Source organism: Mesoplodon mirus (assembly GCF_964341445.2).
Source record: "Mesoplodon mirus genome assembly, chromosome: 3".
Classification (NCBI taxonomy): domain Eukaryota; kingdom Metazoa; phylum Chordata; class Mammalia; order Artiodactyla; family Ziphiidae; genus Mesoplodon; species Mesoplodon mirus.
Genome location: NC_138978.1, coordinates 19,742,476 through 19,760,231, shown reverse-complemented (window position 1 = coordinate 19,760,231; position 17,756 = coordinate 19,742,476). Strand labels below are relative to the sequence as shown.

Sequence of the window (17,756 nt, the reverse complement as noted above, 5' to 3'; positions counted from 1 at the left end):
TAACGTGCTGTCATGGGGGCTCAAAGGCATGTCACTGAAGAGTATAAAGGTTGAAAGGGAAGAGAGAGACCAAAGGGTATAAGAAAGTGCTAATCTTGTCTTTGCAGGGAAGAGCTACAGCTAACAATTCTTTTAAAGTAATAAAATATTAAAATGAAACAGAAAAAGCAAGATAAATTGAAATTAAAAAGTAGGATACACACACATACTTTTCAGGAACACTCAAAACATTTTAAAAATTAATCACATACCAGACCACAAAACAAGTCTCACATTTTAAATAACAGGTCTTCACATAGTCCACATTTTCTGACCATTAAGTTTGAAGTTAGTTTTTAAAAGAACAATTTTCCATAAACTTAGAGATTAAAAAATCCCTAAATAACTCATAGATCAAAGAAATGTCATAGTAGAAATTAAACACCACTTAGAACTGAACGATAATAAAACACTATATATCAAAAACCGCAATGCAGCAAAGAAAGTCTAAAAATTAACGAGCTAAGCTTCCAATTTAGGAAATTAGAAAAAACAGAAACTTGAAGAAAATAAAAGGAGATTACAAAGAGCAGAAATCAACAAAACAGAAAACAAAGATTAAACTGAGAAGATCACAGCCACAAGTTGGTCCTTTAAAAAAGTCAATAAACTTGAGGCAAGATTAATTTTAAAAAATAAACAGAGGGAGGCCTTCCCTGGTGGCGCAGTGGTTGAGAGTCCGCCTGCCAGTGCAGGGGACATGGGTTCGTGACCCGGTCTGGGAAGATCCCACATGCTGTGGAGCGGCTGGGCCCGTGAGCCATGGCCACTGAGCCTGCGTGTCCGGAGCCTGTGCTTCGCAACGGGAGAGGGCACAACAGGGAGAGGCCCGTGTACCGCAAAAAAAAAAAAAAAAAAAAAAAAACAGAGGGAGAAAGAGATAATACACAATTATTACGGAAAAGAGGAATACAATAAGAAAATGCTATAAGCAATCTTGCACTGATAAATATGAAAATGCAGATTAAATGCATACATTTCTAAAAATACATACATAACATACTAAAACTGACTCAAGAAGAAAAAGGAAACTAAATTTAAAAATTGAAACAGTAGTTAAAATCTTTCCACAAAGAAAACAGGCCAAGGTGATTTTACAGGTGAGCTCTATCAGACTTCAAGAAGCAAACTATCTCAATTTTACCCAGACTTTTCCAGAAAACAGTAAAAGAGGAAATATTACCATCTACTTCTGTGAGGCCATTATTATTGCAATACCAAAGCCAGAAAAGCACAACATAAAAAATGAAAATCACAGACCCATTTTATTCATGAAAACTGATAAAATAATTCTAAACAAGATATAAGAAAATAAGCAATATACAAGTTAGACTTATCTTAGGACTGCAAGGATGGTTTAATATTAGAAGATCAAATATGTAATTTTAACTACATTAACAGATTAAAGGAGAAAAACCATATAATCATCTCAAGATACTTTCTGAAAGCATTTAATGCAAATTAATTCAACACAAATTATTATTTTTAAAAAGCTCTCGGTAAGTTATGAATAGAAGAAAGCTTCCTTAACCTAAAAAAAGCAATTTATAAAAAATCTGCAATACATATATATTAAATGGGGAAACATTAGAACATTATCTCTAAAATAAAGAACAAGACAAAGATATCTAATACCACCTTTTAAATGTTTAAGATTGTACTGGTAGTCCTAGACAGTGTAATAAGATGAGAAGAAAAGTTAAAAGCATAAAGATCTAAAAATACAAAAGGAAACTATCATTACTTGTAACTGCCTGCATAGAATCTACAGACAAATAATTGGAAATAGAGTTTAGCAAATTAGCTTGATAAGATCAAATGCAAAAAAGCCTATTGCATTTTTGTACATCAGCTACAAAGAGAACTGGAAAACATAAGAAAAAATGGGTACCCAGATGGGAAAAAAGTTGAATTGGATCCTTATCCTACACTATACACAAAATCAACTGAACATGGATCAAGGTCTTAAATGTGAAAAACAAAACTTTGAAACATTTAGTAGAAACTGTAGGTGACAGCTTTCTGATCTTGGAGTTAAGGCACACTTTCTTAAATAAGATCCAAAAAGCACTAAATATTAAATAAAACAGTGCTAGATTAGACTCTATTAAATTTTAGAATTTCAGTTTCCAAAACATCAGTAGACTCAGAAATATAAAGAACTATTACAAGGGAGTTCCCTGGTGGCCTAGTGGTTAGGATTCCAGGCTTTCACAGCCGTGGTCTGGGTCCAATCCTTGGTCAGGGAACTGAGATCCTGCAAACCACACAGTGGGGGAAGGAAGGAAGGAAGGGAGGGAAGGAGGAGAGGGAGGGAGGGAGGGAGGAAGGAAGGACTATTACAAACCAATAAGAAAAGAACAAAAAAAAAGACAAATAGAAAAATGGGCAAGGGACTTCCCTGGTGGTCCAGTGGTTGGGAATCCGCCTTCCAGTGCAGGGGACACGGGTTCGATCCCTGGTCAGGGAACTAAGATCCCACATGCTTCGGAGCAACTAAGCCTGCATGCCTCAACTAGAGAGGAGTCTGCACGCCTCAAGGAGGAGCTGGCGCACTGCAGCTGGGACCCAACACAGCCAAAAATAAATAAATAAATAAATATTTAAAAAATAAGAAAGAAAAATATGGGCAAAAGACATCTCACACACACACATTTATACACACTTCTTCAACCTCATTGGCAATCAGGGATATGTAAATCAAATCTACAATGAGAAATCGTTATACTTGTTTGGTTGGAAAAAATAAGAAGTCTGACAACACTTATGGAAGATGTAGAACAGGATCTCTCTTTTTTTTTTTTTTTTTTGCGGTACGCGGGCCTCTCACTGTTGCGGCCTCTCCCGTTGCGGAGAACAGGCTCCGGACGCGCAGGCTCAGCGGCCATGGCTCACGGGCCCAGCCGCTCCGCGGCATGTGGGATCCTCCCGGACCAGGGCATGAACCCATGTCCCCTGCATCGGCAGGTGGACTCTCAACCACTGCGCCACCAGGGAAGCCCCAGGGTCTCTTATATGTTACTGGTGGGAGTATAAGCTGATAAAATCATTTTGGAAAACAGTTTGCTCTTATCTTGTGATACTGAACAAATATTCATATACCCTATGACCCCACAATTCCACTCCTAGTTATATATCGAGAGAAAATTTCTATATATATGCATTAGCAAGCATATACATGAATACTCATAGTGCTTTTTCTACACTAGCAAAAACCTGAAAACAACCCAAATGCCATCAGCAAGCAATTGACTAAATAAAAACTGTGGTGGGAATTCCCTTGAGGTCCAGTGGTTAGGACTTGGCGCTTTCACTGCCAAGGCCCCAGGTTCAATCCCTAGTCGGGAAACTAAGATCCCACAAACAGGGCAGCATGGCCAAAAAAAAAAAAATTATGGAATGCTCAGTGGAATATTATACTGTAGTTTAAAAAAAGAATTACAGCTACATGCAACCATTGGATCAATCTCGGCAATGTAAGATTGAGTGAAAAAAAGCAAGTCCCAGGAGATTATGTAAAGCATGATACTTTCATAAAGTAAAAAAATATATTTTTACATAATGTATATAACACACACATATATATGATTTTAAATACTAATCAAAAAAAGGCAAAGGGAATGAGAAACTTCATATGTATAACACGTATATCTGTGTGTGATAATAATACTAATAAAGTATTAATCAAAATTTTAAAATAATAATTTTAAAAGGCAAGGGAGGGCTTCCTTGGTGGCACAGTGGTTGAGAGTCCGCCTGCCGATGCAGGGGACACGGGATCGTAGGGAAGATCCCACATGCCGCGGAGTGGCTGGGCCTGTGAGCCATGGCCGCTGAGCCTGCGCGTCCGGAGCCTGTGCTCCGCAACAGGAGAGGCTGCAACAGTGAGAGGCCCGCGTACCACACACACACACACAAAAAGGCAAGGGAATGAGAAAGCCCAGACTCAGGAGAGTGGTCACCCCACTTGAAGAAAGGTGGGTAGGAGACAGGTGGAGGAACCCAGAGGAAGATGTAAGGTATTGGATGATGGCTCATAGGCATTTAAGATTTATTTTTAATAATAAAATAGGGACTTCCCTGGCAGTCCAGTGGTTAAGACTCCACGCTCCCACTGCAGGGGACATGGGTTCGATCCCTGGTAGAGGAACTAAGATCCCACATGTCACGCAGTGCGGCCAAAAAAATAAATAAATAAAAATAATAAAATATACAAGAGGGCCATTATGAACCAGTGATAAATGTGCTTGAACAAGGATCATGATTAATCTACTGAAAGATCCCAGGGTCCATAAAACAACTTAAATGAAAACAAAAATGCTCAGTAAATATTCACATTTTGCCAAGCACTATAGAAACTGTTCAACATGCTTCTTCATATCTCATTGAATCCTCAACAGTTTTATGAGCTGGAAACCATTACTGTCCCCATTTTATGAGTAAACTGAGGTTCAGTCACTCGGCCAGGGTCAATCATCTGGAACCCAGGTCACCTCCTCCTGTCAAAGTAGGCAAGATATGTAACTTTCTTGGCAAACAGTAAGTGCTTAATAAGTGTTTGCCTTAATTCAGAGGGGCTGTGTGGGCATATTGGAGAGAAACTGGTTGGTGGCTAGGGGACCCAGATACAGTCCTACCACCTCCCTTCACGACCTGGGAGGCTCACTTTCCCTCTCTGTGCCTGGAGAGGGCTGGAGTGGCAAACCCCAAAGGCCATTCCTGCTTAAACAACCATTTAAGGGGCCAGCCAACAAACAGGTCACCCTTACCTTACTTCTCCTGGCAGGCCCTGCTGATTCTCCCAGAGTCGGTCTGAGGTCTGCAAGCTTTGGGTCCAGCCCACCTTCTGACATCACCTCCTGGCCCCCTCCGCTCACCACTCAGACCTTCTGTGCCCTGTTCTCTTCCCTCAGGGTTTTTGCACGGCCTGTTCCCCTGCCTGGAACACTCATCCCCAAGGTCTTTGCTTGGATCACTCCTCATTCTTCGGGTTAAAGGCCACCTCCTCTGAGCCCCTCCCGCACCCCAGTCCCTCACTATTTCACAACCCTGCTCATCACTGGCTGAAATTAACCCAATTTTATTTTATGGTCTGTCTTTTGCATTACAGAGGAGCTCCTGTATCCCCAGCACCCAGAGCCACACCTGCCTGCAGAAGATGCTCAGTATTTGTTGGAAAGAGAGAGGAAAAAAAAAAAGAATGACGCTGCCTCCCGCAGAAATTCTTTGTGGTTGTTCTGCCCGAGGCTTGGTTAGGTGGTTCCTCTGGTCCCACAGCTCTTAACCTTTCCTTCACCCTACACCACCTGGTGAGTGTGTCTGAATGTGTCTGTTTACATGACCGTCTCCTGCACACACTGGTTGATCTTTGAAGGAAAATCTAGACCAGATTGGTCTGCGAATTCCAGCAGCTAGCCTTGGGCTTAGCAGGCAGTTGGGCTAAGGAAATGTTTGTTGAATGAATGAATGAATGTTCTGTACCCATCTTTCCCCCTTCCTGACTCTGCTTCCTCCTTTTTCCAGCCTGACAGGCGCCAAGAGGTGATACCCAGGTGACCTGACAAGAAAGGCCACTCCAGCGTGAATTTTCTGAAGTGGGGACAGCCCCTCCTTCCCCCAACAGTAGTCACTTCAGACAGTGAGGGAACAAAGCCCTGCCTCTGCCACAGGAACCATCTGGGGCCTGCTCAGCAAAGCCAATGGGACGGGGTTTTCTGTGCATCTCAGCCTCGCTGATCAGAGCATGCCACAGGATGGGGAGGCTGGCAGGCCTTCCTCAGAGCCCCAGTGAGAGGCCTTGCCAAGTGAGCTCTGCCTGGCCAGGGGCCAGTGGGGAAATACTTGATTATTCCAATCAAGTAGCCACTCAAGAGGAAAGGATCTGCTTCCTCCAAAAGGACAAAGTGGGGCAGGCAGGCCAGTCCAGGGACTTGGGTGTCGAAGGGGGAAACTGCAGAGCAAAGTTCTCACACAAACCAGTGTTCTGAGATTTGCCACCCCAGGAAGACTCTGGAAGCCTGAGATGGAACTCCAGGAGGGTCAGGTCCAAGGCCAGAGCCCTGGACTGAAGCTGGGGCCAGTCCCCCACTGAGGATTCTCAGTTAGCAGTAGCTTCAGCCAGGCTAATTACTCTGGCCTCCTTCTGACCCTGGTTCTGGAGACACCGGGACTGCCCCCCTGTGCTCCCCACCCCTGTCCACTCCTCCCTTCAACCAGGATCATACAAGGGGTAGATAAACTCTGCATCCTTGGCTCAGGGGGCCAGGGAGTGTCCCGCAGCCTATTCCTGCCATTTGCTCAACTCCTGCCTTGCACCCCCTCCCTGAGTCAGGCTCTGGAAGAACCATCAGGTGCAAGAAGAGTTTATACATATGGCCTGTAGAGATTTATCTAATATTTATTAAGTGACTCCGGGCCCACACTCTGGAGCCAGGCTGCCCAGGTTCCAATTCTGGCTTAACCACTTATGAGCTACATGACCTTGGGCAAGTCCCTTCCCTTTCCCATGCTTCTCCTTTTCACCTGTAAAAGCTGGGATTGGAGTACCTACTCCGTGGGAAGTTTAAGAGGACCAAATGAAAAAGGGTGTGTAAAACACTTACTTAGCAGGCCATACATGGGGATTCAGCAAATGACAACTCTTAATATTATTAAACAAATTAAGATTGTTTGGAGGCAAGCCTAAGTCTCTGGACCAGACATCCCCAAGACAGACAATTTTTCCCTCACCAGAGGCAAAACCAGTCAGCTCAGAGTAGACTGAAAGGCAGAGGGGAAAGCCCCCAGACTCTGGGTTCAAATCCCAGCTCCTCCACCCATCAGCTCCGAAACCCTGGGCAAGTTACTTAACTACACTGAGTCTTGTTTCTGCCTCTGTGTATTATAGACCACAGTAGTACCTCCCTCAGAACTGTCACGAATCTTCCCCATCGGGAGGGCTGTTAGTCCCTGTTGCTGTCAGCTCTGAGCAGTGCCAGGGAATTAGGGAGCTGACAGGTGCAGGGGTTGCCCCAGGCAGCAGTAAGGTGATAGGCTGGTTTCCTTTCCTGAAAACCTCCGTCTGGGCCCAGCCTCAGGGTGTGATGTGGGGAAGGCTGCCCAGGAGGTGGGGAAACTCTCCTCCACTCCAAGGATCATGTAATATCAGCGTGTACACTCACACAGGCCTGCCTGCCAACAGCCAGCCCTGAGCAGAGGCGAGAGGAACTGCCCAGCAGGAAATTTCGATGAGCCTTTCCTTACAACAGGAGGCAGTATGGCCAGACTCCATAGCCTGATGGCTGGGATTTACATGCCGGCCTGCCAGCTACTAACCATTTCCCGGGCAAGTGAGTTCATTTCTCTGTTTCCTCGTCCTTGGGGTGGGGATGATTAATTATGGTGCTACCTCCCAGGGCTGATGAGTTCCTACATCTAACACACTTGGGGCAGTGTCTGCTCCTCAGGAGGTATGAGCTGATGCTGTTATAGTCATTCAAGACTGCTTTAATTTCTTCCGTGAAGGATCTCCTGGCTTTCTCCAGCAGACTCAGGTCTCCCTCCTGTGGGCTTCTATACAGGGCAGGATCCACGCCTGTTACATGGATGATGATCACAAGACCTACTATGTGCTCGGCACTGTGTTAAGCATTTTACATCCATGGAGATGTTTCCTAGTCAGGGGGCAAAACTACCACTGGACTCACCTACTACTTATGACCACAGGCTCTGGGGCAGGGGCTTCTGTGCTATGGAAAGAGGTTGGGGGAAAGTGGTCACCACATTAGATTACTTGGAATACATGTGCCCTGGAAGGTATGAAAATATTTGCACTTGGTACCAATTGTGTGACCTAGGAGACATTACTTAGACTCTCTGGGGCTCAGTTGTGAGGATAAATGAATAAATATAAGTGAAGCACTTAAAACAGAGCCTGGTCCATGACTTTTTTTTGTTTGTTTTTGGCGGTACGCAGGCCTCTCACCCTTGTGGCCTCTCCCGCTGCGGAGCACAGGCTCCGGACGCGCAGGCTCAGCGGCCACGGCTCACAGGCCCAGCTGCTCCGCGGCATGTGGGATCCTCCCGGACCAGGGCACGAACCCGTGTCCCCTGCATCGGCAGGCGGACTCTCAACCATTGCGCCACCAGGGAAGCCCCCATGACATATTTAAAACAAACATCTATTGATATATATGTATCAATCACTTCTCCGAGTACCTCTCAGGGACAGAGGAGGAAACAGGCACGGAGGTCATACAAGGTCTTAGTTCCTAAGAGATGTTATTTCCTGCAAGTATTCACTCACCCATTCACCATATATGTATTAAGTGCGTACTATGCACCAGGATGCATGTTATATAGATTCAGCAAATGATGGCTGTTACTATTTTTAAAGAAATTAAGGTTATTTGGCACTGAGGGTCCATCTGTGAACAAGAAGGTTGGTCAGAGGTAGGACGCTGGGGAAACTCAGACCTGACTAAGGGTCTGAGCCACCAATAGGGAGACTGGATTGTCCTGCTGTCCATCATTAACCAATCATTCATGAGTTGATGTCACTGATGGAGAGAAGAAGACACCAATGCAGATGTGGGAAGGGCAGCCAGGCTTAGCCTGGAGTGGCTCAGGCATTAAACCCAGCGGGACAGCCTTTCCAGATTTCCCCATGGGAACCAAGCCCAGCTGGGCTGTGGAAACCCCTGCCAGGCGGGGCAGCCTTTCGTTACGTTAACGTCATTGGACACTTGCTGAATGCGGGTACCTTGTTAGACACTGGGATTCACGAATGACTCAGATGGGGTTCCTGCCCTCCAGAAACTCACACAGAGCCAGACGCTACCTGGATGATCAGATGACAAAGGGCTGAAGATTTCCAAGCAAGATCTAGAAAAGCAGCCGTGATGCCAACTGGCAACATAGGCAGGGAGGACACTGCAGGGGAGGGGACAGCAGGTGCAAAGGCAAAGATGGGACAGGTTGGGGGACACATCTGGGCAAAGATCTTTAGCCTGGGATCCTGACCTGAGTTTGAGGGCTGGTTCTGCCATCGACTTGACCTGAGCCTGTTTCCATTTTGCAAAATGAAGATAATACTTTATTGGGCTGTTTCAAGGATTCAGTGAGTTCATGAGTAAGAAAGAGCTTTAAAAATGGAAAAGTATGGGCTTCCCTGGTGCCGCAGTGGTTCAGAGTCCACCTGCCGATGCAGGGGACACGGGTTCGTGCCCCGGTCCGGGAGGATCCCGCATGCCGCGGAGCAGCTGGGCCCGTGAGCCATGGCCACTGAGCCTGAGCATCCGGAGCCTGTGCTCTGCAACGGGAGAGGCCACAACAGTGAGAGGCCCACATACCGCAAAAAAAAAAAAAAAAAAAAAAAGGAAAAGTATAAGAGCCTGGATACTGAGGCTGGCAGTATCCAGTATTAAAGTGACTATTAAATGAGTATTAAAGTGACTCATCTACGGTCCCATGGCTGATTAAAACAGGAACTAGTTTTGGTTCATCCAGGATGGGGGGCCAGCAACTCAACCCCACCTCAGCTGCAACACTCCCATGTTCCCATCCCCCAACCCAGGCTCCCCTGGCCAATCCAGGGCCCAGGGATAACCATTTCCTCACCGTGTGATCCCAGGCCCAGTTTTCTAACCTGCAACATGGAGATGCCATTTGCTGTGCTACTCCCATGTGTACATGGAAGGCTCTGCATGCGGAAGAGTGCTTTCCACAGGTGAAGGAAGGTCAGGGTCACAAATGAGAGGTGATGATGGTGAGTGAGGAAGAGCCAGTGTGGAAACTGAGCCAGGGAGGGGAGCCAGCTTCAGGGCTGGACGGATGTGAAAATTCCAATCTCAGCAACTCCGCTGGTTCACCAGCTGAGGAAACTTGGGTAAATTATTTCACCTTCAAGTTATTTCCCTCACTTGAAAAATGGGCTGTTATAAGGATTAAAAGCATGAATGTATATAAAGCATTTAGTAGAGTGGCTTGGTGCATAACAAATATTCAGCAGATGTTAATAACTCTTATTACTACTACTATGGATATTATTATGGAGGGTGGGGGAAGGGGTAAGCGGAACTCTTTCCAGGACAATCTGAAACCAGCCTCTTCCTTCTCCTTTTTACTTTAAGCCTGAGTTGTGACCAGCCCCAGAAACCATTCCCCACCCTTCCTTGAGGAGTGAACCAGGGACACAGCTCCATGGAAGGTCTGCACCCTACACCAGAGGTGAGTTCTGGCACAGTCTAGCTCAGGAGTCCTCCTGATTTCCCAGACCAGGAAAAGAAGACAGAGGACCACAGTGACACCGACCTGGGCACCACCCTGGGCCTGTCCCTTCTCTGCCCCTGTTCACACAATGCCTAAGTCTAATTTGGTTCCGGAATGTCTTTCCATCTTGTGTGCCAATTCTAATGAGTGGATAATGGCTGCCTGGAGGACTGCATTTAGAAGGAACTTAAGGTTTAGAAGGAAAGAGAGCAGTGGCTGATTAGTCATGTCTGACATGTATAGGACAAGAGGGTGACAGCATGCATGCCAACTATTTGCCACACGTGAACTAGAAAAGTCCTAACCTTGCCTCCCTCAAACAAGCCATAGTTGTCAGGCAGGGTAACTGAAAGCCAAGAGGGAAAGGGACGTGTCCAAGGTCACACAGCTTGAAATGGCAGGGCTGGGATTCAAACTCAGGCTCCTCTGGCTTTCTGAGGATGCTTCCTGCTAGGACTGTCATTTCCTTCCTCTTGACTAGAAGAGGAGGTGTCCAGGCCAAAACCCATTGTCTGGGAGAACAGAAGCTGCTGTCCAACCAGGAGTGTGCCTGTGCTTGGTCCCCTCCCTCTGAGACCTCCCACATGACTTTGCAAACCCTAGAGACAGATGGTTCCACTGAAAACAAATATATACAGCAAGGTGCCCTGAGGGCTTGTATCCAGACAAAAAAATAGAATCCAGATGCTAATCTGATTGGGCAGGAAGGCATGAGACCTGAATTTGGGTCTCATCGCCTCTTTCTAGCTGTGTGACCTTGAGAAAGTTACTCAACTTCTCTGAGCTTTAGTTTTCGTCTCTATAAAATGGAGAGGATAACAAGTTAAATATAATAAGGTCATTAAAAGTGATTTGCTCAGTTCCTGACACAGAGTAAGACCTTAAATGTTAGTTGGAAGGATGAGGTCAAGGGGAAAATTGAAAACTCACAGCATTTTCACAATAATTACTCAGGTGATTAAGGCAAGGCTCAAATGAGCTTTTGAGAGGAACTTGTTTATCTCTGATATCCTGATAGGCTAACTGAAGCTGAAATATGAATTACGAGATATGATCATTTCAAAATAAGGAACCAGACTCTTCTAGGAAAATAGGGTGTGTCTTTCATGTCACAAAGAAGGAAGCATCCTTGAGTGGACAGATTGGCAATGGTAGGGGATGAGTGTGTATGAGTGTGAGTGTGTCTATTTCCCACTTTCCAGGCTGAGTGATTTTGTGCCTCAGTTTCCTCATCTGTAATGGGACCCAAGGAGTCCATCCCTTGAGCCTCAACTGCAAAATGGCAGGGAGTGAGGGGTAGGTGAGGTTCAAGATGATGTGGAAAGTGCCTGGTGCCCAGCGGGTGCTCACAAAATGCTACTTCCCACACAAGGTCATTCCTAGAACTCCTCTGCAGCTGCAGGGACCAGGGGCCCTGTGGCTCTGTCAGGAATCAGGGCTCCCCCTTATTCATCTTGTACCCCGCAGAGCAGTTTGCTTGTGGAGACCTTCTAGGATCTCATGCTAGGCAGCTGCCTCCAGAGCCTTCACCGTGAGCTTTAACCATGAGGTTTCATGGCCTCCTACACTGCCCTTGAGCTCAGACACGGCGATTTGGAGATCTGTGCTACAGCTGGGCTATGGCCTGTCATCAATCACCAGGCCTTGGCCCCCAGAAAAGGGGGAAGAACAGAGAGCTGTGGGTTCAGAGTGCAAGACGGTGTTTCCTGTCTGCGAAGTGACACCAATGCACAGGGGTACTGGGAGCATTAGGTGAAGTGGCAGGTGTCAAGGGAGTCCCTCCCCTCAGGGGGCTGCATAATCTCTAGTCTGAAGCACCCCAGGTTGCCTGTCCCCAAGGGGGTGGGCCCCGGGCCCAGCTTCCTAAGCACTGACAGGCTGATGCTCTGTTAGCCCCCAAACTCTAGAGCCCTTAACCTCTTCCTGGGACCAGAAAAGCAGAAAGCAAGCTCCCTCCTCCTGGCTGACATGTTTCAGAGATGCTGCCAGGCCCCGGAAGAGGGATTGGTGTCTATGTGTCCCACATTCCTAACCTGAGCCTCCTGAGGGCTGGCCCAATCCTCATGCACCTAGCCCAGAAACTGCAAACTCAGAAGGCAGGCAGGGAATAGCAATGAAGCAAATGGGCTGGGTGCGAGAGCAGGGCACAGTGGGCACTGCGGTCAAGTGGATGGAGCAGCTGCTAATCAGCTCCAGTCATGGTGGCCAGGCAGGGATGCAGCCCAGAGTGACCACATCTTTTGATCTTTTGAGAGAAGCCAGAAACCCTCATTTTTATGTAAAATGCAATCACCAGCAATGAAATCAAAGTTTTAAAATCACTGCAGGAGACTTATAGACATCGAAAACAAGCTTATGGTTACCAAAGGGGAAACGTGGCAGGGAGGGATAAACCAGGAGCTTGGGATTAACACATGCACACTACTATATATAAGATAGATGACCGACGGGGACCTACTGCATAGCATAGGGAACTCTACCCAATATTCTGTGATAACCTATATGAGAAAAGAATCTAAAAAAGAATGAATATACGTATATGTATAACTGAATCATTTTGCTGTACACCTGAAACGAACACAACATTGTAAATCAACTATATTTCAATAAAGTTTTTTAAAAATCACTGCAGGAGTCAACAATGCTCCCACCCCCACCCTTTTCTGCCTCAGGAGGGCAGTTTGTGACTGACCTGCCATAACCTAAGTCACAAATGTTTGAGGACCAACTCAAATTAAATCAGACCCATTCCAAGTCTTAGGGATGTCCCAACCCCCCAACTCTTGCTCTTCAGGCAACTTGGCTTACAGATGAGGACACTGAGGCACAGAAGGGGAAAGGGACTTGCCCAAGGTCACACAGGTAGTATATCAACAGTTCAAGGGCTTAAACTCTGCTCTGAGTTGCAGATCTTTTTCTACCAACTCATACCATCTGTATTCTTCCTTCAACAATTCTTTCTTTTTAAAAAATGGATATATTAAGGATATGCTATGGAAATGATACACACCAAAATCAAGATAGTGGTTACTTTTAGGACAGTCATGGGTGACCCTGGACAAGCCGATCCCCTCTCTGGACCTCAGTCTCCCTGGTCTGCAAAGCAGCTGGTTGACAGAGGCAGCCTTTAAATGCTTTCCAGCTCTGAGGAATCTATGAGGTCTCTTCTCTGGCCAGTACTTTGTGGCCTCAGATGAATATAAAATAGTAATAATAATAATAATGGGGATGGCAAGTCCACGGTAGCCAGGAAGGAACACTACAATTTTAAGTGAAACTTGACTCCTGGTTACTGGAATTCAGAAAGAACGATGTTAATACCCAGGCAGTTTAACCACCATCAGACAGTTAAACAAAAACACATCTGGTTTAACTTCATTTTCCTCATCTCCTCCCCCACCACCCCCTACCCTCATCTCAAATTTTACCCCTTAATTTGAGAAGTCAAATTAAATGCAAACAATTGATTTCATGCCACTGTGAGGTTGAGAATTTCAGCATGGAAAACTTTAAGCATGTCATTTTTCTGGGAGTAATTAGTAAATGTTGGGGGGTGGTATGAGGGGGGTGGAAAAATATGGAGACTACTCTTGAATGTTCTTTGGACACTGAGCATCAGAGAAGAGTTGCTGGGGGCCTACTATGAAGCCAGGACTCAGAGAGGCCAAGTGACTTGCCTCAGGTCACACAGCTAGGGATTGGAACCCAAGATGCTGATCCCAAAGCCAGCACTTTCTCTCCTGTCTAGGCCTTTGTAACCTACATAGGGCCTTCCCTCTGGCCCTTATGGATCACCTGGTAGTGGCAAAGAAACTGTCCCATAGGAAATATTAACTTCTCAACAACAATCTCCAACAGTGGGTCAGCCGCAGCTGAGCCATTCAATGGTGAAAAACCATTTATGATTTTGCTGGCCCCACACATCAACTCTGCAAAGTACATATTATTAACCCATATTACAGATGATTTCCTTACCTGAGGCTCAGAGAGGGAAATAAACTTGTCTAGGGTCACACAGCAGTGCTGGGAATGAACCTCCAATCTACTGCCCACAGCTGCCCTCTAAAAGTGAGGACATCTCTAAAAACAAAACAAAAAAACACACCGCACAGCGTAGCTCCACCCTGCTGAGGATGAGGACGACGACGTAGCACTGGAAAGTTGAGTCTGCATTCCTGTGGCCATACAGAGATTTCTGAGTGCTGGTTCTCAGCTCAGCTTGCTCACTCTCCCCGTAATGTTCTCTTCAAGCTCCGAGTTTTGTATTAATAACTCAAGGTGAGAACTCCGAGCTATGTCACAGGATCCTACCCCTGGATTAAGAGGCCTCATCCCCAAAGATGGGTACACGTGAAGATTGCTAGAGTTGATCACCAGGGCTCCAGCCCCAGCTCCCCAGGTAGCATCTGTGTGTCCTTGAACAAGTCACTTCCCTTCTCCAGGACTGATTTCTAGTCTGCAGGGAATGTTGGGTATGTAAGCCATGGGACAGGCAGGGCTTGAGTATGGTTTCACCTCATTTCAAAGCTGGGACACACAGAGGCAGAAGGCACTGTGGAGATAACAGCCCCAGGCCTGTTCCCAGCAAGGACCTCCAGGCTCCTGGCCAAGGCTGAGTTTAGGATGACAGGAGGTGGCACCTGAGTGTGGGCAAGGAAGACGCCGTGCCACTCTACAGCACAACCCATCAGGGAAAGGACAGGGCCTAGGCGGTGGGTGACAGGTTTCTAGGGTTTAGGGGCAGCGACATAACCCTATGCCCAGTCTCAGGGTTGCATTTTCTGCTGAGATTAGAGCTGATTATAGACAATATTTTCTTAGGCACAGACACCAGCTAAACACCTTGCATACATTAATCATATTATTTATTGATCTCCTCAGCTTAAAGGAGGAGACTGGGACATGACAGAGAACAGAATTTGTCCCAGGTCACACAGCTAGGTTGCCTTTTCTATTAGTGAAAACCAAAGGTTGGCTGATCAGTTTTACCCATGTTATTGCATTTTAATCTCCTTCCTTGTGAATTGCTTAACTCCAATTCTAAAGTGTCAACTTCAGAGCCTGAAAACATTTTGTTACACAAGCGTCCAGAAGGCTGTTTAATTTACCGCTGCATTCTCAGCACCTAGAACAGGGCTTGGTGCATTCATAAGTATTTGTTAAATGACGATAGCATTTTCTTTCTGGCCTCAGTTCAGTTTTATTCCTCACAATAGTCTCATGAGAGAGGCATACTCCCTATTTTCCAGGTGGGGTCACAGATACAGACAGGGGCCATCACTCAAGTATGTCTTACTCCAGGGGCTGGGAAGTTAGGAAGCCATGTCCAGGAGCCTCTTCTGCTTAGGGAGTTCAGAGGCATAAAGTTCAGGAAGAAAAAAGGAGGCAAAGGGTCAAGAAGAGCAGGGGCAGGGAGTGGAGTAGGTGGTGGTGGCGGGGGGGGAACAACACAGTGGGGAGGACTAAAGATTTGAAGAAGGAAGGTCTAGAGCATGGGCGGAGGCAAGACTGAGCACCAGCAGGGCCAGAAGAGGAAAGGTCAGCCCCTCATCTCTTGGGTCATATAATGGGCTGCAGGGAGCTAAGGCTGTAGGGTTTAGAGTCTGGGTTCACATCCTGGTTTCATATTTACTTAACTTCTCCAGGCCTCAGTCTTCCTATTTGTAAACAAGACGATGCATGTGAAGTGTTGGAGCCTGGCACACAGTAGGCATTCGATACACAGTTGCTGTCATCTTTGCTGGTGCGGGAGCCAACCCCTTGCTTACCAGGGAAGCCCGGCCCACCGGGGGAGTCTTTCTTTCCCAGGGCCCAGAGGCCCTTTCTGGCCTGAGAATTGCCCCATTTTGATCTCCAGGGTTTTCCCCCTCCACCCTCAGGCCTTTATAAAGCCCCCCTCCCCCAATCCCATTACGCTTGGAAAAAGGGTCAGAAGGGACAATGTAGGGGAAGGATGGGGCTTTCCTTAGCTTCCCGCCCCACCATTGTTACCATGCATTTAACCCTTTCTTATCAAGACTAGGCATGGGAACCAACCCTGAGCTATCCGCTCACCTGCACATGCCCAGGGATGGATCGCAAACTCCCTCAGCTTCCGGGGCTCCGGAGCTTTGCCCTAAGGCTGCTGTGCCCACCCCGGACTCCCAAACAGACTCCAACACGCCGGATGTCCGTTCCCCCCACTCCCACCCCCCTGCGGCTCCCGGACCCAAGTGCCTCCCTCCCTCTACTGTTCCCAGCTCTGGCCCAAACTACTTTGGAGCCCACCCAGGCAGACCAGCCCCCTCCCCGACTACTGTGGCAAGACCTAGAGATTACTAGGTGGTTGGCAGTTCTGGGTGGGCAACCTGACTCGCTTGATCTCGGACCAAGGGGATTCCGTAGAAGCCGCTCAGTCACGGAGCACCGGGAGGAGGTGCCTAGACTGAAGGTGGGGGTCTCGGGCAGCGGCCCGGGAGGTAGGAGACCCCAGGGCTGCAGCAGCGGTCACGAGCGCAGTCCCCTTGACTCGCCGGCTCCGCGAGCGCCAAGTCCGATTTCCAGCCCGGCCCAGCGCGCCCGCCGGAAGCCTCGGATGCACGCGAGTACGGGAGCGGGGCAGGTGGCTGGGGGTTCCGAGTGGGCTGCCTTGGGAGGGGTCGGGGCGCGGAGGTCCCTGCCCCGCCACTGATAACCGACCTCGCCACTGTCCCCAGGCGAGGGGAGGATGGGGGAGGGGCCGGGAATCGACCACATCCCTGGGGCCGCGGGGAGCCTGGAGCCAGCGTCGTCTTTACCTGCGCAGAGTTCGTGGGCGAAGGTCTGTCCTGGCACAAGTGACGAGAGGTCGGTGCGCTGGGACGGAAGGCGCGGAGTGGCGGGAGCGCGACGCTGCCGGGGCCACCTCCCCCGCGGGCTTATAAAGGCGACCGCGGGGCCCGAGCGCGGCCGGGGCAGCCCTCCCGTGCTCCCGACCCCGCCCCCGGCCGGGGCCCCGGCCCTCCCCGCCCCCGCCCCGCCCCCGGCCCCGGCTGGAGCGATGCCCGCCGGTCCGCCGCGTGGCCAGGGCGCCCCCTGCCGGGGAGTGGGGCACCCTCCCCCTTCCCGCGCCCCGGCTCGGCTCGGGTCTCGCGCGCGGTTGGGGCGGGCTGGGGTGCCGCTGTCTCCGTGTTCTCCTGCTGTGTCCGGCTCCGCGCTCCTCTCTCTCTCTCTCTCTCTCTCTCTCTCTCTGTCTCTCTCTCTGTCTGTCTCTCTCTCTCAACTTTCTCTCCGCGAGCTCCGGCTCTGAGTCCGTCTCTGTGCGCGACTCTTTGGGGTTGCCTTTAGCTTTGGCTCCAACTTCCTTCTGTGTCTCTTTGTGGCTGTCTTTCTCGGAGCCCTCTGTCTTGTCTGCCCCTCTCTGTGTGTCTGCCTCTGTGTCTGATAACCTGTCTCTATTTGGGTCTCTGTCTCTACCCATCTCTGTGCACGAGTCTGTCTCTCCGTCTCTG

General features: G+C 48.2%; 1 protein-coding gene across 1 annotated transcript in view; it reads right to left on the bottom strand.

The window, feature by feature from the left end:
* Positions 1-17,200, bottom strand: part of ALPL (alkaline phosphatase, biomineralization associated) — a 59,081-nt gene extending 41,881 nt beyond the window's left edge. The window contains exon 1 of the mRNA XM_082614517.1: positions 17,064-17,200. The gene's annotated coding sequence lies outside the window, so the exon portion shown is untranslated. The remainder of the gene's footprint in view (positions 1-17,063) is intronic.
* Positions 17,201-17,756: the final 556 nt, after the last annotated feature.